This window comes from Colobus angolensis, unplaced genomic scaffold (genome assembly GCF_000951035.1).
Source record: "Colobus angolensis palliatus isolate OR3802 unplaced genomic scaffold, Cang.pa_1.0 Scaffold95, whole genome shotgun sequence".
Lineage (NCBI taxonomy): Eukaryota > Metazoa > Chordata > Mammalia > Primates > Cercopithecidae > Colobus > Colobus angolensis.
Window position 1 is genome coordinate 11,646,139 of NW_012123487.1, and position 24,963 is coordinate 11,671,101.

Below are 24,963 nucleotides of genomic sequence, written 5' to 3' on the forward strand. Positions count from 1 at the left end.
TAAAAAAAGACAAAAAATAACAAATGTTGATGAAACTGTGGAATTAAGGGAACATTATTCACCATTATGGAAAGCAGTGTGTGAATTCCTCAAAAAATTAAAATAAAACTACTGTATAATCAATCCAGTTCTTTCACTACTGGGTATTTATCCAAAGGAAATGAAATCAGATGTTGAAGTGATATCTGCACTTCAGTGTTTATTGCAGCACTATTCACACAAAAGGATATGGAATCAGCCTAAATTGTCCACCAGCACATAAATAGATAAAGAAAGTATGATATGTATACACAATGGAATACGATTAAGCCATGAATAAGAAGGAAATCCTGCTATTTAAAATAACATGGGTGAACCTAGGGTACATTATATTAGGTGAAATAAGTTAGAAATAGGAAGACAAATACCTCACAGTTCACTCATATGTGGAATCTTAAAAAGTTGATCTCACAGAAATAGAGAGTCGAATAGTGATTACCAGAGGCTGAGCTGTTGTGTGTTGGTGGGGAGAAGGGGCAGTTGGGGAGATGTTAGTCAAAGGATACAAAATTATAGTTCAATAAAAGGAATAAGTTCAACGGATCTATTAAACAGCATAGGGACTAGAGTTAATTATGATATGGTGTATTCTTAAAATACATCATCATATCAGAGTAGATACTAAGTGTACTTACTACAAAAATGATTATGTGAGATAATGCATCTTTAATTAGCTAGATTTGGCTATTTCACTATGTATATATACTTCAAATCATCATGTTGTATAAAATAAATACATAAAATTTTATCTATTTAAATAAATACATGAAATACATGAATAAGTTCGAAAAAATTATTTCTCACACTTCTAAAGGCTAGAAGTTCGAGATCAGTGTGCTAGCAGTTTCAGTGCTTGGTGAAGGTTTGGTCTTTGCTTTCTTTTTTTTTCAAAGCCTGTGAAATTTTATTTGTACAAAAGAATAAAAATAGCAATTTTAAAATGATTGATTTAAACATGTTTTTCCATTTTTCCTGTTCCTTGAATATGATTCTGCTTCCAACTCAGAAAGATTTAAGATAGGTAATTACTAAATACTTCCCTTGTAAAAAAACAAAGAGCCAAGTTTCCCATTTTACTTATGATAAACTAGATTATTTTCAGTTATGAATATTGGGAACTACATGAAAGAGATGATCAGAAATGTCAGCAAGAAGGTATGAGCTGTACAAAGGCATTACAAAAAGACCCCAAAGAAAATAAGATAAAAACAAGAGAAAAATAAGAAAACACAAAGCAATATAAGAAAATGCCAGATATTTACAGCCTTCATCTGAAATGTAATTTGTGTTCTACTTTCAACATAAAACAAAACCAGAGAACATTTCTTCATGTGTATCACAGATGAAGCTGGTACCAGCCAGTTTAGGGGGAGACATTCATGCTAAGAAGGGAGAAATGTACAGTTAGCAACTCGCTGGGATTATATATGTCTTGATCTTCCTGCAGTTCTATTACTAAAAATGACATAAAGTAAATGATCCAATGTATTATGGAAATGACTTGTCACCACATTTAGAACAAACTACTCAAAGTCACAGGCACTGAGTCTGGGAGAGCAGAGGTGGATGGCCACGAACTCAGGTGAAGGATGTTTATCTTTGTGAGGTCAGAGAAGGGAAGCAGGGCTCTACAACCTGGAAACTTCTGCACTAATGTATCTTCTAACAGTCAGCTCATGGTTTTTTGTTTAACCTCAGATCAATCCTATGCTGGTGTTTTATTCTTTCACTTTTTATGGCTGCTGTGGTGACTCCCTGAGGAAGTAGAGGAAGCAGCCTTGTGAGGTTTCATTCCTTGCACAGATCCATCCAGATCCTCAGGGTCCTCCTGGCTGGGCTCATTTTCCTGATTGTGGAAGTCTGGAGAAGTGTCACTTTCCATCCCACTTCTTGGCTCTCTCTCTCTCTCTCTCTTTTCTTCCTTCCTTCCTTCCTTCCTTCCTTCCTTCCTTCCTTCCTTCCTTCCTTCCTTCCTTTTTTTTTTTGAAATTTCCACATTTATTTTTCTTTCATGTGCTTAGGAAATGGCAGTGAAGTGTCCTATGAACGAGGCAAGGAATGGGCATGGCGCTGCAGTACCAGCCTAGTCGTTGTGCTTCCAAAGTACACTATGCATAGTGGAGACAAAGGGTGTTGCAGTTTGTTTTTAATTGCTCACAGTTCCTTGGGCTTCCCATTTGTTTTTGAAGTTGTCAGTTTCTTCAAATCTCTTTTCAAGCGACACACTGCATTACAAATGATGGCAGTTAACCAATGTGGCATTTCCATATTTACATCAACAAAAGAAATTTACAAGACATAATAGCGTACAATCTTGACATTTAGTAATAGCAATAAAACATGGGCATCATTTTATTTTTTCTGTACAAACTGTCAGAACATGACTTTATTCACATTAAAAAATCATCTTTAATTTGATTTGACCTACACATCCCCATTTCATTTCACCCATTTCTTAAACCTCTCATCATGTCACCCATACCTTCACCAGACTACAGAATCTACAAGTAATTAGATGTAACACCTAAATAGAGCTTAGAAAGTCCTGTCCCAAATGTTTCATCGCTTCCTTGATAATTCCTTAAAAAATAAAAAGAAATGCACTTCACTCATTCCTTCCACTCACTTTCACATTTCAATCATCAGATCAGCAAGATGGACTTTTCACCTCAATCCGAACAAAGTTAGAAAGAGTTCCTCTGTGGGGCGTCTTGATGCTGCACCTGTGATTCTGGGGACCCTGGGTACTGTTCTGCTCTATAAGAAGTTCGTTTAATGGAATAAAAGTCTACATAATTTGTGATTGATTTCAGTCCACACTGTGTTGATTAATCAGTAGAAGCTGGAAAGTGAACTCAGTCATCAAGATAAGGGTCTTCATAGCTATGAGGAGACTGCAAATACAATCTGTATGATTCAAAGTTATTTTGTTGGAGTCATCTTGACTATAATACAGCTGTTGATGCTGTAGTTGTCTATTTAATTCTCTTGCTGGTGAGGAATATGAACTGATGTAAACTGGTGAAGGTTTGCTGGAGCCTGACTAAACGATGGGTGACGTCTTTTGGTTGGTGGTAGACAAGGAAGGACGTGATTTGAATCAGTCTCGCTCCATTGTCGACACAGGTGTAATAAAATGGTTCTGATTCCACCCATCATTTTTATAAATGCTCCAGTGGTCCTGATATTGCCATAATGTATTCAAGACCTGGGCTGCTGCCTTCACTACTTTTAGAGATGATCTGTTGCCCCTGCCTTCGGTTATGTTCACCAGCTTCTCTATGTCTCCCAAGTCAGCCAGGGCTTTGGGGTTCTCCATGTTTTTGCTGGTGACCTCATGCAGAGCACAGCAGATGGCTGCCTTGGACTCATCAGACAAGACACTGGGACCATTGCTGCAGGGAAGATGGTTGACCAGGTCTCGCATGGCGTATTTGCTTATGAGCTCCTTGTTGCGAACATCTAGTGTCATATTCCTCAAGGCAGTTGCCATGGAAGAAACAACTCTATCGTTATCCATTCTCAGAAGTTCCACAAGGATGGGGAGCCCCTTTTATTTTCAGACAGCCACCCGGATGTATCCTGCAAACTTCCAGTTGCCGGCAGAGAGGTTCTGGAGAGGTCTGGCAGAGCCTTCCAAGGTGGCTGGGTTGAAACTTTCTGCTAGAAGAGTCAGATATAGCTTTACCACCGATGGGTGCCACAGCATCTCAACCCCTTTTTGACAGTCCTGGGATAGGACCAACTCCATCCCATTGATCTTCTTGTGGAGTCCTCTTTTACTTTTTCTTCCCCCAGCAGCTTGGCTCAGAGTCTTTGCTGGGAAACTTTTTCTAGTAAGTCATCACATTCGTTCAGTCCCAGTAACCGGGTCTGGGGCACCTCCAGCTCCAGCTGATAGGACAGGTTCCTCAGGGTGCGCATGCAATTCTTCACTATCTTGCTGTCATAATCAGATGTGTTCATACACGTGTAGATCACATACAACAGCGAGTCCACTAGCCCCTCTCAGGACTGCTTTTGCTTCTGAGCTTCTTACCCCATGCAACTGAGGTTCCTCAGGCAACCTGTCATATTACACAGAACTAGTGAAGTCTGAAATTTAATTTTATGGCCATCATGAAGAGTTATTCCATCCAGAATGTGGAATGATCACAGAGTTTGTTAAGGTTGAGAGAGCATCATGAATAATTGTCATTTTTACAGCATCACATGAGGATAAATTTCAAAGACCTCCTATGAAAAGCTCCCTTACTTCTGCATCAATAGATTTTCTCAACAGTCACAAGAAGGCAGGTATCCCACCAACATTCTTCATTGCTATTTTATTTTCATCTGTAGACTTGCCAAAACTGATGTTTCAAAGGGCACCACAGGCATTCTTCTGAAATTCCAAAACTCTGTGGCCAAAAGTTCAACCAGATGCTTGATTCCTCCTAACCTACACACCCTCATCTTCACGTTGTTGTCACCAAGCCACAGGTGCTGCAGATAGGCTTCTGCATTTGCCTGAACAGATGGGAACTGGTGCTGAAGTATGTGAATGACCTTAGGCAACTCAGGATCATGCCAGGCAAACTCCCTGGGGTCCTTCTAAATGCTGTCTATTGATGGGAATCTTGTGGTACCATCATCAACCGGCACTGCGTGCTGAAGCCTGTTATAATTGCACTCTTGAACTTGGTATTGTATGGGCCTGTAGGGCTCTGCATAGGTAGCTGTTGTGTTCAGAACATAATTATTTCTTTGGTATGTAAGGGTACTTCATTGGCTGTACATCCTTTGTAGATTTCCAATACCTACTGCTGGCTCCTTCTTTTAAATGAGCTAGTCCTGAACTCCTGCCAGTGCACTTAATGCAGCTGCTGAGGTAACTGAGGATTTACTGAAGAGCCTCTTAGCTTCCTTAAACTTCTGGTTGCTTCTATCATTTTTGCTCTAGGAGTTTTTTTGGTTGGTCAGATACCGATCCCAGTCAGGAGTAATATTGCCATACATCTGAATGTCTTCCAGGTAGCTTCCCTCAAAAGCATAGGTCTGTCGCTCCAAGTTTGCCAGTGTTTCCCATGAAGGCCATGCCCTTATGACTTACCTCCTAAGGGTCACATCTCTTAATGCTTTCACATTGGCCACCAACACATGAACTTTGGGGACACATTCAGACTGTAGCATATGCTATTCTTACATTTCATGTATCACTCTTGAGACTGCACATTCCACCATGCCTATAACTTAGGTGTAGCTTGAAATATGATGGCTGGTGGACTAGCTCTCTGAGAAACATGCAGAGGATAAGTAATTACTCTATTTTTCTCACTCTCTAGACCTAGGATCATTATAAAATTGAATGGAAAATAGTTGGGTGACAACTATATTCCCCTTTCTAAAGAATTCTAAACATGCTTGAAGATAACTAGTTAGAAAACAAGACTACAATGGAAGTGGATGAAACCATAACAGAGACACATAAAAACCATTTAAAGGTCTTAGAGAGTTTATAACCAAGTCTTAAAAAGCAATTGCAACAAAAACAAAAATTGACAAGTGGTACCTTATTAAACTAAAAAGCTTCTGCACAGCAAAATAAACTATTGACAGAGTTAAACAGATACCCTTCAGAAGGAAAGAAAATATTCACAAACCATGCATCTGACAAAGGTCTAATATCCATTATCTATAAGGAACTTAAGCAATTCAACAAGCAGAAAACACATAACCACATTAAAAAGTGGTCAAATGACATTAACAGACACTTCTCAAAAGAAGGCATGAAAGTGTCCAGCAAACATGAAAAACTGTTTCACATCATTAATGATCAGAGAAATGCAAATCAAAACCACGGTGAGATACCATCTCATACCAGTCAGAATGGCTATTAATAAAAAGTCAAAAAATAACATACTGGCCAGGCTGTAGAGAAAAGGGGACACTTATACACTATTGGTGGGAATGTAAATTAGTTCAGCCACTGTGGAAAGCAGTTTGGAGATTTCTCAAAGAACTTAAAACAGAACTATCATTTGACTCAGCAATCCCATTATTGGGTATATAGCCAAATGATAATAAATCATTCTCTCAAAAAGACACATGTACTTGTGTGTTCACTGCAGTACTATTCACAATAACAGAAACATGAAATCAACCCAGGTACCTGTTAATGGTGGATTGGATAAAGAAAATATGGTACACATACACCATGGAATACTACACAGCCATAAAAAAGAATGAAAGCATGTTCTTTTCAGCCACATGGATGCAGCTGGAGGCTATTATCCGAAGTGAACTAAAGCAGAAACAGAAAACCAAATACCTCCTGTTCTTACTTATAAGTGGGAGCTAAACAGTGAGTACATATGGACATAAAGATGGGAACAATAGCCACTAGAGACTACTGGGCAGGGAGGGGGACAAAGGGTTGAAAAACTACTTATTGGGTACTATAGTTACCACCTGGGTGATGGAATCATTTGTACCGCGAGTCTCAGTGTCATGCAATATACCCATGTAACAAACCTGCACATGTACCCCCGGATCTAATATAAAAGTTGAAATTCAAAAACACTTCTTTGAATAAGTGTTTTTTTAAAACCCACTTTCCCCTCTCTTTCTTTCTTCTACTTGTTTTACTTTTCACAAAGACTTAAATGAAATATTTTAAGTTCTTGTCTTTCATAATGAAAAGTAGTTTTTTCACTTTTTTATCATTTCAAAGTTAATAATTTTAAAAATGTATTTAAACGTAAAATTGAAGGTTGTATGATACTAATTATATTTGTTCAACTGAGGCCCCATGCCTGAAATTCTGTGTGTGGGAAGAACACACTGTCAAAAGGGTAGAATAACGAATCACTGTGGGAAGGCTGAAAAATTGTCTGAATCTATCAAAATGTCACAACCAAATTAAGGTTTAATTAAAAGCTAAAAAAAAAAACAAAAACAAAAACCCGGTGTTGAATCCCACAAAATCGTTTTAGAAGATTACTCTTTGCAATATTAGTACTCAGTATTTTAGCTTCTTTCTAATCCACATTACAGAGCTGAATTTCAACTATGATGGATGCTTGCCTTTTTGTGAGAATAGGATGCTGGAAATAATTTCATAAGTAGAGATTTAGTATGTTATCCACCTCTGATGGGATGCTCTTGACTCAACTGGTCAATAAAACTCAGAGAATGTTCTCTGGGTAAGATTGGGGGCACTTAAGGAACAATATAGTAGCCTTGCCATGAATGCTTTTTTATTTCCTCCTTCTGCCTCACTCTGTTCTCACCTATACTACAAAGTAATAGGATGGATCAATGCAATGACCATAAGATCATTATTCAGACTGCAGATTCCTCAATAGCAGGAAGCACACATCATCTTATTTGTATCCCCTCAGCTTGCACCAGTGAAGGAGTAAATAAAATGCTAAAAAAAAATTCCAAGAAGAACAAAAGTCAGAATACAAAAAGTAAAAATACAAATAAGTATAATATTTAGCAATATCCCTCTTTACTTTTTCAATGGAATTGCGTTTTAATAAGGTCCATAGTATCCTCATATGATCTGGGGCATATCTGGTGAAACAACATTTGACACACTTTTGAAATGCCTCCTTCACTTGGCTTCTAAGATAATACTCTCTTCCTTCCCTCCTCCTCCTTCCATCTATTCTCAGTCTCCTCTGCTGACATTCCCTCATCTCCCTGCCTCTATACATTGGAGAAGCCAAAGAAGTAAATCCAAGATTTCTTTTATTTTCTATTTAGTCTCACTTTCTTGATGCTGTGAATCTAAATACTATCTACATGCTGATGACTGTCAAACTTTTATTTCCAACGTGAGCTTCCCTCTTGAACTCTTGATTCTTAGAGGGAAAATTGACTACTTAACATCTTCATTTAGATGTCTAACACACATTTTGAACCTACCATTTCCTAACCAGAACAGTCTTCACCTTTCAATATGGGACAACAATGTTCTAGTTGCTAAGGCAAAAAACTTTGTCATCCTTAATATCACAATTTCTCTTTCTCCCTCCATTCAAACCCACAGCAAATTCTGTAGTCTTACATACAAAATATATCTATAATGCATTCATTTCCTGTGTTTTTGCAGTAGACTTTTGACCTTGCCACTTGGACCTTGCAACACTAATGTCTTTTCTCTAGATAGCAACAGAGTAGCGTTGCTAAAATATGTTAATCCATGACAGTTCTCAAATCAAAACTCTCTAGTGCTTTTCCTTAGTGTGCAGAATGTAAACCAAAGTCCTCATAGTGGTTTAATTTTCCTATTGATCTGGGCCCAGTCTTATCACTGATTTCCTACAACTTCCTTCTTTGCTCACTCCACTCCAACCATACTGGCCTCCTTTCTGTTGTTATAGAATAATAGGTAAGCTTTTAGCCAAGGCCTTTTACTTGTTCCTTTGGCTAGAATTCCTCCCTCAAGTTTCCATATAATTCACTATGTCTCTTCCATCAGTCATACTCAACATCCACCATCTTGAAGAAAATATCCCTAGACATCCTTAACTAAAAGTGCAACTCTTTCCCTTACCCTAAACACTAAAAATGTTACTATCCCATTTTCCTTCTTTATTTTATCCAAAATAATTTAGCAACATCTAAAATGGTTTACTCACTAATCTTGTTTGTTGCAATTTTCCCACTACATCATAAGGTTCATGTCATATGGCTGTCCTAGGGTAAGGCCAGCAAGGCATCTAGGTTGCAAAATTTAAGGAGACAGTCACTCTCAGGTCATGCAAGTGCATTCATGCTTGTCACAGCTCTGCTTTCATAAAGGCAAAGATTTTAACTTACTTATTAACTGATACTTTCAAAATGTCCATCATAGTGCCTGACATATGGTGGATGTTTACTAAATACTAGCTTAATGTATCTTAGATACTTAATAATAATTTTTTAAAACCCCAGTACGTGCCAATTAGTAACTGCTGATTAGTATTGGAATTTAGTAAGAACTTAATCTCCAGTGACCCACTTTGGTTAAGTTCTTTCACATTAACAGGTTGTAAAATGCCTAGTAAAATACAGAAGTTCTCCTTTTTCTGCAGAGCATATGTTTCAAGACCACCAGTGGATGCTTGAAACTATGGATAGTACCTATATATACTATGTTTTTGCTTATACATGCATATCTATGATAAAGTTTGATTTAAAAATTTGACACAGTAAGACATTAACAGTAACTAATACTAAAATAGAACAATTGTAACAATATACTTTAATAAAAGTTATAAAAATAATAAAAGTTGAATAAGTTATAAAAATAAAAGTTATTTGGTCTTTCTCTCTCTCAAAATATCTTTTTTTTTTGAGATGGGGTCTCGCCTTGTCACCCAGGCTGGAGTGCAAAGGCGTGATCTTAGCTCACTGCAACCTCCACCTCCTGGGTTCAAATGATTCTTCTGCCTCAACCTCCCCTTCCAAGTAGCTGAGATTACAGGTGCCCACCATCATGCCCAGCTATTCAAAATATCTTATTTTAATGGACTAACCTGTTTCCAGACTGTGGTTGACCCCAAGTAACATAAACTACAGAAAGAAACTGTGAATAAGGAGGGACTGCCGTATTAAAAACTCACCGAGCCAGGCGCGGTGGCTCACGCCTGTAATCCCAGCACTTTGGGAGGCCGAGGTGGGTGGATCATGAAGTCAGGAGATTGAGACTATCCTGCCTTACACTGTGAAACCCTGTCTCTACTTAAAAAGAAAAAAAAAAAATACAAAAAAATACAAAAAATTAGCTGGGCGTGGTGGCGGGCACTTGTAGTCCCAGCTACTCAGGAGGCTGAGGTGGGAGAATGGCATGAACCTGGGAGGCGGAGCTTGCAGTGAGCCGAGATCATGGCACTGCACTCCAGCCTGGGCAACAGAGTGAGATTCCGTCTCAAAAACAAAACAAAACAAAACCAAAACTGATCTATATAGGCATATGTTTACACCCAGTTCAGAAATGGAGTTGATAACAAGTAATTCCTTACCCCCTAGATAGATACTTAAATCTCCCACATTCAAAGATTATACAACACATAACTGCATTGACCACAAGTAAAATTCAAGGTGTTTACATTTTGTTGAGACATAATATATGAGTAAAAAATAATTTTCGCTAGTGTACTGAAAAAAACTAGGGTATGATATTACCAGAAGAGAAGTGCAGAATGTTTTTTAAGAGACTTATCTAAACTGCAAAAATATAGATTTGCAGGGAAACTATGTGGACACAAGTTCTGTTGTATCCTACTTACATGTCTGGCATCCTACTCAATATCTGGTTGTGGGAAAATTACCAGGGTAAACCCTCTGAAGAAAGGGGAAAGTAATGATTAACTGATGGAGCCTCTGAGGACCTGTGGCCTCAGAGTTTTTCTCTGTGACTAGTGTGAACCCTGAACACTGAAAGGATACATGCTTCCCAGGTAAGAGAGAAATCTGTAAGAAATACAGGCATATTGACCAGGCGCGGTGGCTCACGCCTGTAATCTCAGCACTTTGGGAGGCTGAGGCGGGCAGATTAGCTGAGGTTGGGAGTTCGAGACCAGCCTGAACAACATGGAGAAACCTCATATCGACTAAAAATACAAAATTAGCTGGGCGTGGTGGTGCATGCCTGTAATCCCAACTACTCGGGAGGCTGAGGCAGGAGAATGCTTGAACCAGGGAGGCAGAGGTTGTGGTAAGCCGAGATCCCACTATTGCATTCCAGCTGGGCAACAAGAGCGAGACTCTGTCTCAAAAAAAAAAAAAAGAAAAAGAAAAAAAAGAAATGCATGCAATCTGAGAGATACTGCAGGCCCAGATACATGCGACACGATAAAGCAAATATTGCAATAAAGTGAGTGGCATGTTTTTTTTTGTTTGTTTCTCAGTGCAAAAACAAGTTATGTTTATACTATACTAACTAGTCTAAGTGTGCAATAGCCTTACATGTAAAAAATGTACATACCTTCATTTAAAAATACATTATTGCTAAAAAATGCTAACAATCATCTGGCCTTCAGTGAGTCATAATCTTTTTTGCTGGTGAGAACTTTGCCTCATTGTCGATGGGTGCTGACTAATCAGGGTGGTGGTTGCTGAAGGTTGGAGTGGCTATGACAATTTCTTAAAATAATACAACAGTGAAATTTGCATTGGTTGACTCTTCCTTTCACAAAAGATTTCTCTGACACATGTAATTTTGTTTAATAGCATTTTGCCCACAGTAGAACTTCTTTCAGAATTGGAGTGAAGCCACTCAAACCCTGCCACTGCTTTATCAACTGAATTTATGTAATATTCAAAATGCTTTTTTATCATTTCAACATTGTTCCTAGAATCTTCATCATGAGTAAATTCCATCTCAAAAAACCATGTTCTTTGCTCATTCATAAGAAGTAACTCTTTACCCATTAAAGTTACATCATGAGATTGCAACAATTCAGTCACATCTTCAGACTCCATTTCTAATTCTAGTTCTCTTGCTGTTTCCACCACATCTGCAGTGACTTCTTCCATTGGAACCCTGAATTCCTCAAAGTCATCCATGAGGGTTGGAATCAACTTCTTCCAAATTCCTGATAATGTTGGTATTTTAACCTCCTCTCATGATCACACATATTCTTAAATGGCATCTAGAAATGGTAAATCTCTTTCAGAAGATTTTCAATTTACTTTGTCTAGATCCATCAGAGGAATCGCAATCTATGGCAGCTATGTCATTACAAAATGTATTTCTTAAATAACAGAACTTGAAAGCCAAAATTACTCCTTGATCCATGGGCTACAGGATGCATGTGGTGTTAGCAGGCATAAAAATAATATTGCTTTCATTGTATATCTCTGAGATCAGGGCTCTTGCGTGATCAACTGCATTGTCAATGAGCAGTAATCTTTTGAAAGAAATCTTTTGTTCTGAGCAGTAGGTTTCAAAAGTGGGCTTAAAATATTCAGTAAACCATGCTGTAAACAGACGTGCTGTCATTCAGTTGTTCTTCATTTAGGGAGCACAGGCAGAGTAGATTTAGCGCTGGCTTCATGTTAAAGTCGCCAACTGCATTAGCCCTTAATATGAGAGTCAGCCTGTCTTTTGAAGCTTTAAAGCCAGGCACTGACTTCCCCTCTTTAGCTATGAAAGTCCTAGATGGCATCTTCTTCCAATAAAAGGTTGTTTCATCTACATTGAAAATCTGTCATTTAGTGTAGCCACCTTCTTCAATGATCTTAGCTAGATCTTCTGCATAATTTGTTGTTTCTACATCAGCACTTGCTTCTTCACTTTGAACCAACGTCTGCTACCTTCCAACTTTTCTTATGCAGCTTCCTCACCTCTCACAGCTTTGTATAATTGAAGAGAATTAGGACCTTGGTCTGGATTAGGCTTTGGCTTAAGGGGATATTGTGGCTTGTTTGATCTTCTATGCAGGCTACTAAAACTTTCTCCATATCAGCAAGAAGACTGCATGGCTTTATCATCACTTGTGTGTTCACTGGAGTAGCACTTTTAATTTCCTTCCAGAACTTTTCTTTTGCATTTACACCTTGGCTGTTTGTTGCAAGAGGCCTAGTTTTAGACCTGTCAGGGCTTTTGACAGGCCTTTGTCACTAATCTTAATCATTTCTAGCTTCTGATTTAAAGTAAGAGCTATGGGACTCTTGCTTTCACTTGAACACTTAGAGACTATTGTGAAATTATTCTTTGGCCTAATTTCAATATTGTTGTGTCTCAGCAAGTAGGGAGGCTTGAGCAGAGGGAGAGAGATGAGGCTGGTCACTGGAGCACTCAGAATGTGCACAATATTTCTCAGTTAAGTTTACCATTTTATGTGGGTATGGTTCATGGCATTTCATAAAAAGTACAATAGTAACATCAAAGATCACTGATCACAGATCACCATATCTGACATAATTAATAATAATAATAACATTTGAAATATGAGGATTGTCAAAATGTGACACTGAGACATGAAGCGAGCACATGCTGTTGGAAAAATGGAGTCAGTACACTTGCTTCATGCAAGGTTGTCATGGACCTTCAATTTGTAAAAAAACATAGTATCTGTGAAGTTCAATAAGGCAAGAACCATAAAACGAGGTATGCCTGTGGATAGAGTCCATGAAAACGTTTTTGAATAAACTGGAGAAAAAGTCAGGAGAAGAAAATTCATCACAAGGAGAATTAACTGACAGGGAAGATATTTGACCAGTAGTTCCACATGAACTGTTGCAGGAAATGTTCTCTATAGTTCCACATGAAATGTTGACCAAACAAAGCACCTATTAAAGCTCAACAAAGGCGTAGTGAAGTTCAAAGAAATGATTAGAAGATAACAAAAGAAATGAAAAGCAAACTGGATTATTTCTGTGGGGAGGGATAATATAATGTAAAGTATTCCAGAGGCAAAGCAATGTTACAAGCCATAGGGAAAATTAGATTATAGTGCAATTATAGCCAGGGTGATGGTAGAAAGAACTGAGGAAATTTTGCAATCCAAACAGGTAAAGATCTAGTACAAAATATAAATGATAAACATTATAGGTTTGAAAGATAAGGAGTATCCAGCATAAACCTAAGTAATTTTCCTTATGTGCATAACCAAAACATAAAGAATAATTATCATAACATATATTGGAAGAAACCTTTCCCAAAATAATATGTGACTCTGTAGATGAAAAGAACTTTAGGTTTCGCAGTAAAAATATTGATACAAAAAATTAACACCAAGAGATAATCCTGTAAAGCTCATTAAAATTCAATAATGAAGAAAAAAATCTTAAAATATCCAGGCAGGAAAACATAGTCATGTACGAAGGAGAAAAAATTTCTCCAGTGAAAAAGATATTGTCAGAAGATAGTGGAGCAATAAACGATCTGAGTAACATGATGCCTTTATATACTCTTACCATAAAGGTGAAGATGTACTTTCTGAAACACCAATTCAGGGACACAGCACTCTTGAAATCCTACTTGATCAGATCCAAATATTCAAGAAATAAATCAGAACAAAGAACTCAGATATATTAGTTTCATATTGCTGCTATAACAAATTACATATAAACTTGGATACTTAAAACAGCACAATTTTTAAAAAAATCATCTAGTTTTGGAGTTCAGGAGTCCAAAACGAGTGTCACTGTAGTAAAATCAGGGTATCAGTGGGACTTCTGGAGGGTCTAGGGAAAAAGCAGTTTGCTTGCCTTTTCCAGACCCTAGAGACTGACAACATTCCTTGACTCATGGCCACTTCTTTTCTTTTCAAATCCAACACCATAGTATTTTCAAATCTGTCTCTTGACTTTTACATTATTAGCTTCCTCTGTCACATATAAAGACCCTGGTGATTTAAATTTGATCCACCCAGATAATCCAGGATAATTTTCCCATTTCAATATTCTTAACTTAATCACATCTGGGAAGTTCTCAAACATAATGTAACATATTCACAGGTTCTGGGGATTAGAATGTGAATATCTTCAGGAGTTATTCTGCCTACCACATTAGTTACAGGGAAACCATGGTAAAGGACTGATGTAAACATTAAATCTGTCTAAAAATAGAAATAAGACATCTATTGTATAATTTCAGCAATAAATTAGAATATACAAAATATAAATAGAATAGAATGTACATATAAATTTTGAATATATAAAATATAATTTTTTGATAAAATGAATAAGTAAAATATTTTTAAACAATTGAGAGATATACAATAACAATGTAAACAATGATTGTCTCTCAGTGGTGGGATTTTGTGACTTTTATTTATACTTTTCTTTATTTTCCCAATTTCTATAACAGATATATTTGAAATCAAAATAAATATATACTAAAATGAAATAAGTTATCTTCAACCACACACAGTTATATATACAAACATACATAAATCCATCATATAAGTACTAGTCCAGACATTTAAAACATCCCTACATTGTAGATATAAACAAAAAAAGAATAATGTAGAATTATAGTAGAATGATTTATATTCCTTTGGGAATATAAGGACACATATTAAGGACACATGCATGCATATGTTCATTGCAACGCTATTCACAATAGCAAAGACATGGAATCAACCTAAATGCCCACCAATGATAGACTGGAAAAAGAAAAACATGGTACATGTACACCATGAAGTACTAGCCATAAAAAAGAACCAGATCATGTCTTTTGCAGGCACATGGATGGAGCTGGAGGCCATTATCCTTGGCAAACCTAATGCAGGAATAGAAAACCAAATACTGCCTGTTCTCACTTATAAGTGGGAGCTAAATAATGAGAACACATGGACACATAGAGGGGAACAACACACACTAGGACCTGTCAGTGGAGGGTGGAAAGAGGGAGAGGATCAGGAAAAACAAAGAATTGGGGTACTAGGCTTAATACTGGGTAAGGGAATAATCTGTACATCAAACCCCTATGTCACAAGTTGAACTCTGTGACAAACCTGCACATATAACCCTGAGCTTAAAATAAAAGTTTTTTTAAAAAAGTTAATAAATTAAAATAAAAAAGAATAATGTAAAATTAAGTATTTTATATAAAATTTAAACCATAACATCAAACATTTTTTGTATTTTTTCTGATTTGTTTTTTAAACATCTCTTCATTTTATTAAAATCATTTTATCAGTTTTAGTGAAGTTTGTATTAAAAGCAAAAGAAGGGAGAAATGGGGAAAGTATGAAAAGTCAAATGACTCGTGGAATAGAAAGACATCAGAGAGTACAAAGGGACATCTTTGCAGATAAAAAGATAAGAATAGATGACTCATATAGTTTAATCATCCAATTCTCTTGCTTTGCATCAGGATTCGTAAAGTGGGTGATACACAATTGTCATGAGTTGGGTACTGTTATTTAAAATTTATTGGTGTATAGATAAGTCACTATTAGACAGTCTATTTGAGATACAGGAGATGGTAGATGTATGTGTCAACTAGCCAATATCCTACTATCAATATGGTTCCATGAAGAACACATATTCTAACACAACTGACTCTAATGAACTATCCCAGTTCAAGTCTCTATCCAGTACCATAGTACCTTAACAAATAGCTACATTCCTTGGTTCCATTATCATTCACTAGGCATTGCTCAATAAACAAGTGAATTATCAATGACCAAAACAAAAGCTTCTGTCCTTATAGAGCTCATTTGTACTGGGTAGGAAAGGCTACAAACAATAAATACAGTTAATAAATAATTTAGAATATATTAGAAAGAGGGAATTGCTATGGGTTAAAGAAAGGAAAAGTAGGTTTGAATAATGGTGCCAAGCAGTGCTGGGGTAGGGGAGGAATTGGAAATAGATTGCAGTATGAAATGGGGTGGTCAGAAGGTGATATCTGAGCAGATTTGAAGGTTATATTATTGCTAGACAAGAAGCTATCTGGAGACCATAGCAGGCAGAGGATACAGATACAGAAAAAGATTCAAAGTAAAAACTGCTTGGGAAGCAATGTCAGCAAGATGGCAAACTGGGTGATCCCAACTCTCACTCCTAAACAAAAACAATGATAAAATCAAATATTTGTGGAAAAGGATAGCTCTGGGAGAAGCCCTGAGGCAGTTAGGGGGCAGCAGCAATCCATAGGAGTGCAGAGACCAGGAATGGCTAATAGAAAGCGGTAGGAAGCATTTTTTATGTGTTGCCCCATTCCCCAGACTGGCACAGTGCCACAAGGAATCCCCTTGGTCACTGGTTCCCTCATGGGGGAACAGGGAGAGTGGGTGGACCTCAGCAGCCGTTGACACCAGGAATTCCAGTGGCCCTAACTACCATTGCAAAGGACTTCTGCGGTCTTCTCTGACATGGACCCCAGCTGCTGTGTCACTGACGCCACAGATGCCAAGTAACCCCCCTTCTCACACTGGACTCAGAGTTGCCGGAGTTGCAGCCAACGCCAGGCTGCACATGCCCATGCCTGAGAATAGGAACCTGCCATAAAGCATGTGCCTTTGCACAGTTCCTGTCACTTAATGGTGCCACCACTTGCATGCTTAGGTGTCTACTGGACCATGTCTGCACTACAGCTGTGCACATATGACCAAGGGACAAGACACCTGCTGAAGCTAAGCATATGCACCCATTGGACCACGTGCCCATTGTAGCTTTGCCCAGTGCCCACAAGACCTGATTATTATGTGCCTGCCACCTCCATGGCACATGCTCCAGCATGTTCAGTAGACTAGGCATTCACTGTACCTGCATATATACACACACACCCACCAGACTTAACCTCTGTGCCCCACCCCCGAGACAGCTCCCTCATATGCCTGTAGAACTTGTTTCTCTGTGCATTACTGAATACATATCTGGATGTAGAACAACCACACACTTCACCCCCCTGCCCACAAAAGAAATTTTTTTCCTACCAAGGCCAATTTGTGAAGTTTGGAAGGGATAACTGCTTCTTCAAATGTGAAGACAACACAAGGCTATAAGGAACATGAAAAACCAGGAAAACATGGTACCACCATAGTCACCCAATAACTCTCCAGTAACCAAACCAAATAAATGGATATTTGTAAATTGCTGGGCAAATAAGTATAAATAATTGTTTTAAAAAAAACTCTGTGAGCAGTGAGAGAACACAGACAGACATCAAGTAAACCAGGAAAGCAATACATGAACAAAATAAGTTCTACAATGAAATAGAAATAATAAAAAAGAACTAAACAGAAATTCTGGAGCTGAAGAATACAGTGACAGAAATAAAAAAATACAATATAAGGCTTCAACAGCAGACTTGATCAAACAGAAGAAAGAACAAGCAAATCTGAAGACATACATCCTTTGAAAACATCTAGACAGAGGAGAGAAAAAAAGAATGAAAATGAGTAGAGAAAGTCTACAGGATATATGGAATATCAACAAGCAAATCAATGCATGCGTTGTGGGTGTTTCAAATAGAAAACAGACAGAAATGGGGCAGAAAGATTATTTAAAGAACTAATGCTGAAAACTTCCCAAATCATGAGAGGAAAATTAACATACAAGATTCATGAAGTTCAAAAGTATTTAAGTAAGATCAACTCAAAGAAGACTATACCAAGCCACATTATAAACAAATTGTCAAGAGTCAAAGAGAGAGAGTTTTAAAAATTATTATTATTTTTATTATTATTATTATTGACTAAGTTATAATTATATGCATAATGTATGGAGCAAAATGTGAGGTTTAGATATGTGTACACAATATGGCATGGTTAAACCAAGTAATTAACATTTCCATCACCTTATCTTTTTTTATAACAAAACATTTGAAATTTACTTTATTAGTTATTTTGAAATATGCAACACATTATTATTCACGGTAGTCACCTGAGACTATACCTGAGATCTATTACCCTGATAGGCAATAGATCTCAAAACCTATTTCTCCTGTCTATCTAAAACTTTGTACCCTTTGATCGTTTCCCACCCCACCTTAGACTGACTGGAGGCATAATAATTTAAATAATTAAAATCAGATTGCTGTTTTGGTTGTTGTCCTGCAAATATAATGGCATAAATATATGTTTTTCCTAAACCTGAATACAGTATGTCTCTTCTGGGTGTGCAATATTATTGACATGTCAAATGAATTAAAATTTTCTGAGGTGGCATGGGTTATAAATTTGCTATATTGATTAATTTAGTAGCTACCAATTTTTTCTTTTTTAGTCTGTATTGTTTTGAAGTTTGAATGTGACTTTGAATGGATCTAAATTTAAAGGAATATAGAACCAAAATTTAGAAAAGGTTTTCCCTCCTATCTGAACTTGATTTTTACATGGTTTAAACTTTCTTAAGTTACAGATAACTCTCAAGTTCATCTATTCACCTATCTCATTGTAAAGATGAAGAAACTGCAACGGGAGATCAAAAACTCCTATGGAATTACAAAGCACTTTTGTGATAGCAGATTTCTGGCTTCTGGCCTTCACTTTCATTAAAATATGATCCTTTTTTATTCCTGTGTCTCCAGGTTATTCAATTTTTTTGTTGTTGTTAAAATTCTTGAATGTATTTTTTTTTCTTTTTGCCTTTGATTTAGCCCCAACACACATTTTCTCCACAAGAATTTAACTCTGTTTCTTTGGGAATATAGCATCTTACGTGGGGTAAGACCAGGTCCTTTGCCATAAAACAGATCTACATTTAAATCCTAGCTCTACCACTTACTCACTATGTAATTTGGGGCAAATTATGTTTCTTAGTTTTACTGTTTTCAAGATAATAATAATGACATAGGGACTTTGTTTTCTCTGAAAAAAAGGAGGTGTTACATCAATTGATTAATGGTAAGAAAACAGTAAACTTTCTACAAAAATGAAGATGATTATCAGATATTATGTTAAAGAAGTTAAAGAAATTAAACATTTTACATAATGTCTTCAAGAAGAGTTTTTGTAAGCAAAACTTCTACAAAATTTAAACTAAAACACATAAAAGGATATGAATTTGGAAGCCAAGAGTAGAATTTTTTTAAAATTAAGAAGGATTCATTTGGAGAAGCTTTGTGAAGGATATGAGTTGAAAACCAGGTTTTGAGGGAAAGTGCAACAAGATTTGGCAGCCTAAAGGGTGAAGGATATTTTAGATGCAGTAATAAGGGAAATAGCTTAAAATGTTGACAAAGGGTATGGATATAGCAGTTTTTTTTTTTTTTTTTAAGCAGCAATTTGTCACTGTATGGTACCTCTTGCAAAATCTGTTTGTAAATTTATTTATACTCTCTTTCCAAAATTGAAGTGAAACTGTTAAGAGTAAAAAAGTACAGATACTATAAAAACAAGAAAGACAAGAATTAAGTTTTTTTAAAAAAAGAGTTAAGAGTGGAGATATTTTAATTCCAAATTTTCTGCCACAAAATATCTGTTCTGTCCAAAGACTGCTGAGGTGAGAAGCTTTGTTGCTTTATGATCAACACACTTTCTTTTCTTCTCCAGCTTAGTTATTGGTCCCTCCTTTTATTTTCCTTCTTGCTAATAAACATTTTGTGTTCCAAATTTTAACCCTTACTACATGGTAGAGATTTGGGGTTGAAAAGGCAATGTATATAACTTCCTTTAAATTCTAGTCACGAGAGGCCACCAGTGTTTAACCTGGACATTGTCAATTAGCTAAATTGTGAAGTAAGTGCACAACAAAGACATAGCCAGTTGAAACGTGTAAGCAAATATAATGAGAAGTTCAGTATTCTCTTCTGATGCTCGAGTGGCTGGTCTTCCTATGGGCAGTCTTCTCTCTTCCGTCATCAGTCAAAACATGTGAGGTCAACAACTACAAAGCAGTATCTGCATTTCTCTTTAGTTGATTTAAATAAAAGTCAAGCCATGGTCCAAAAAGAGGTGTGTGCTCACTGGTAGAAATATAATTCATTTTGTGAAGAGCAATGTGGAAGACAAAGATATAAGTCTGGTAAAGTTAAGAATTTCCAGTGCCAACAGTATAAAAAGCGGGAGATAAAAACTCACTGCACACTAGAAAAGACCAGCATCTTCAGTAGTAACATTCTTGAGTCCTTACTATGCAGAGGAAGCTCTTCTCAATGCCAGATATAAAAATCTAAAACGTATCTCTGAGCCTTTATGGGGAGATAAGACAAGAGAAATGTGAATAGGAACAAGAAAACAAAAAGTCAAACAAAGAAACACCAAACAGAGAAATCTTTTGGGAAAGTATTTGCCTTTCTTTGTCTCTTCTCAACCAGGGAACATTCTGTAAAGGTAAACTGAGGCTGGAGCCGAACCGGGAACGAAGACACAAGGCAAATGGCAGTGAGAATAGCCTTTTATTAGGGCTTGCCTGCGAGGTTCCTCGGTCCAAAGGTGTGGGCGGAGGAAGTCTCGCTGAGGGAGGAGGGTAGGGGCTTTTTATAGCCCGAGAGGTAGGGGAGCTGGTTGTGCAAACAGGGCCTGGGGAGTCTTGAAACTACTAGGGCAGGAGTTGAGTAAGGATCATGAGGAAGGGGTCTTTGAAAACTGTCAACCGAAACTGCTGTTTACGAACTTGTGGAATGCAGGTGAGCTGCAGGTCATGGGGGAGTGTGGTTGCCCAGCCGGAACTCTGACGCATGTAAGTCTGCGGGTGTGTACAAGGGTGAAGGGAGTCTTTAACAAAAGGCCTGCTATGCCGGGTAACACAGCCATGTTGGGTCTAGATTCCTGCCTAACACATTCCTTTTCCTCTGCAGAATTCATTTGATTTGATCTATTGAAAAGGACAGAGCTGATTGAAATGAGAGTTTAATTGTGTCACTAGAAAGACCTTTCGATCTTTGGCTGCTCCAAGTCTGCTTCAGAACACTCTGTTCTTTCTGTCCTCATTTCTCACCAGCATTTCTTTATCCCAAAGAGTCAAGTACCAAAAGTAATTTTAAAATAGATGAGTGCAAGTGTTCTGGGACCAAACTGAGGTTGGGACTGCTGTTTCTCATGGCCCAGTAACAAGATGCAGATGAAAAGAGTTTTTATTTCTGTAACTGGTTACAGGGAGAAGGCCTGAAAAATACCACCAGACAAACTCACAATTACAAAGTCTTCCAGAGCTTATATACTTTCCAAGCTATATGACTACGTGTAAGCCTGCGTTCATCTAAAGACAGAAGCGAATAACTTCTTTTAATCTATAACTAAGATCTGAGTCCTGCAGACTTTCCTCTGGAGCCTCAGTAAATTTACTTAATCTAAATGGGTTCAGGTGCTGGAGTGATGCTCAGTAAATTTACTTAATCTAAATGGGTTCAGGTGCAGGTTGCCTTTCTCTTGTCTCCTGCTAAATCACGGAGGCCTGGGGAGTTTCTTCAGATCCCTAATAAAACTTGTTTACTCCCAGATGGGTCCTGTTAAGAATTAATTCATTATTTTGTCATGCTTTAAGGCCCAGGAAAGGCCTAGGCAAAATGCTTGGTGGGCTTTTGTTATATTCCAGCCTTTGCACGAGGGCACTGGCTTTCAGCTTTTAATATTTAACTTAACTACTTAGTCAGTACTGAGACAGTTGTTATGGAGGCCTGTGTGAAACCTGGCCTGCCACACAAGATTAGGGAAAAAAATGGATTCAACCAACAGATTGTGTCTTCTCCCTAAGAAATCACTTTTGCAATGAAGAACCAGAAAGAAGCCTTTTTAAAATCACAATTTGAGGTGAGAAGTGATTCCATTTAACTCTGAATTGAATGAACTCTGACATGTTTGTACTGCATTTTCCAACAATTTGGGATAAAATTTAATACTTCTAAAAAATCCTAATAGTGCATCGCTACTACTACATTCCCTTGCTTTTTAACACCAATTCCACTGCTTTAGGTTGCTAAGAGATCAAGTTCTAGGTTAAAAATTAGAAAACCAGGCTTCTGTTTGCATGTCTGTTACTGACTGTGTAGGACTTGGTAGAAATTCTGCACATCCATTTGTTCAGAAAAATCATTTTTTAAACAACTTCACTGCTAAAGGATCAAATATAAGAACCTGTTGTCGAGCATGAAATTAAGGAAAATTACTAGTAAGAAAAGAAAAATTGATTTGGAAAATTTTAAAATTATTTTATTTATAGAACTGTGAGCCATAGATCCCAAAGCCTTCCTCTATGTTTTTGTTTAATAGCCTTGTCAAGATATAACACACATATTACACAGTCTCTCCATACACCCTAGCCCTAGGCAACTACAATCTACGTTCTGTCTCTGTAGATTTGCCTTTTGGACATTTCATATTAGAATTGTTACAGGAAAGGGGTGCCCATCCAGACCCCAAGAGAGAGTTCTCATGCAAGAAAAAAATCTGAGAGAGTTCATAGAGTAAAGTGAAAGCAAGCTTATTAAGAAAGTAAAGGAATAAAAAAAATGGCTACTCCATAGAGCAGCCCCGAGAGCTGCTGGTTGCCCATTTTTTTATGGTTATTTCTTGATTATATGTTAAACAAGGGGTGGATTATTCATGCCTCCCCTTTTTAGATTGTATGGGGTAACTTCCTGATGTTGCCAGGGCATTTGTAAACTGTCATGGTGCTGGTGGGAGTGAAGCAGTGAGGACGACCAGCGGTCACTCTCGTCGCCATTTTGGTTTTGGTGGGATTTGGCCAGCTTCCTTACTGCAACCTGTTTTATCAGCAAGGTCTTTATGACCTTTATCTTGTACCAACCTCCTGTCTCATCCTGTGACTTAGAATGCCTTAAATGTTTGAAAATTCAGACCAGTAGGTCTTAGCTTCATTTTACCCAGCCCCTATTCAAGATGAAGTTGTTCTGGTTCAAATGCCTCTGACAGAGTAATATAATATATAGTCCCTTGTGATTGACTTATTTTACACGGCATAATGTTTTCAAAGTTCACACATGCTTTAGCATGTACCTACTTCTTTTTATCATTGAATAATATTCCATTCTATTAATATTTATTGTCTATTCATCCATGAGTTGTCATACATTTGGGTTGTTTCCACCTTCAGCTATTATGAATAATGCCACTGTGAACATTGGTTTGCAAGCTTTTGTGTGAATATATGTGTTAATTTTTCTTGGGCAAATACCCAGCAGTGGAATTTCTAGATAATGTGTAAATTTGTTTAAATATGTGAATAACTGCCAGACTGTTTTTCAAAGTGGCTGTACCATTTTATACCCTCAGCACATTCTCTCCAACCAATAGAGCACATTCTCTCCAACCAATAGAGATATTATCTATCTCTTTTTTTTTTTTAACTATAGGCATTCTGGTAGGTGTGAAGTGGTATCACATGACATATTGGGTTTGCATTTCCCTAATAATGAATGATGTTGAGCATTTTGTAATGTCTTTATTGGCCATCTGTATATCTTATTTGGAGAAATATCCATTCAGATTTAAATTCAGTTATTTGCCATTTTATTTTTGAGTTGTGACAGTTACTTTGATTTTTCCGAAGCTTCCAAGTCCTGTGACTCCTGGCACAGGGCTGATTTTACCTGATTATACAAAGTATCCACTTGTTCCCAGCAAGCCTTCTCCTGGCTATCCATTCTAAAGCACAAGTTCCTTGATTTGTAAAAAAGGTCTCCATGGTAAATTTAAGCTGGGGATTCAGACTAAGCAAAATTTTTTTCCAGAAATGAATGAACCCACTTTACATTGTCAGAAAATAAAAACTATGCATCATTTTCAGCAGATGCCAGAGAACTTGGAGATGATTAATTACTGCCCCAAAGAGCTTTAAATTATTCAACTACAGGGCATTTTGTTAGTTTCAAATGAGATTTGGTTTGTTGTCTATGTAAATGCCTCTTTTTCCATATATTTTAATCTCTATGTCATCCCAGTTTCTTTCAGAAACAGGAGTAACAAATCTTTGGGGAAATAAATACAGGAAAAATGTGAAAATGGTACTAACAAATTTTTATCTACCAGAAAATTTACTTTTTAATCTTTTCATGTCATAGAAAATGATCAGTGTCTCTGGGAATAAAGTCTAAGGCTACATGTGGTATATCAGATTGTAAAGGTACAATTGTATTCACCAACAACTTACAAATTTTTATCTACCAAAAAATTTACTTTTTTATCTTTTCATGCCATAGAAAATGATGAGTCTCTCTGGGAATAAAGCCTAAGGCTACATGTGGTATATCAAATTGTAAAGGTACAATTGTCTTCACCAACAAAAAGGAAGTCATAAAGTCTTTCTAGATGAAAGAAGGTAAAGAATAGAATGAATTTTTGAGTTAATGAAAGTTACAGTAATTTCCATCATTTACCGTGACCTAGGGCTGCATCTCTCCCCATTACCTGCCAGAGCCTTTTGTTGTGTGGCGGTATCATGTAGTATCCGTTCTTCTCCTACACTGTCGGTAAGGCCTAGATGAGACTTTAGATTAGATTCATATTTTTGGGGGGTGGAGGAATGGGTTAGATACAGCCTCTCCCTTTTAACAGTCACCTGTCTCATATTATCTCTTCCAGTTCCCAT

The 24,963-nt window shown here is 37.2% G+C and overlaps 2 pseudogenes across 1 annotated transcript; both read right to left on the reverse strand.

Moving 5' to 3' along the window:
- Positions 1-1,375: 1,375 nt before the first annotated feature.
- LOC105504793 lies at positions 1,376-24,963 on the reverse strand (annotated as a pseudogene).
- LOC105504775 lies at positions 2,915-4,132 on the reverse strand (annotated as a pseudogene). Its single transcript, XR_001000656.1, has one exon. The product of XR_001000656.1 is annotated as a plakophilin-4 pseudogene (transcript).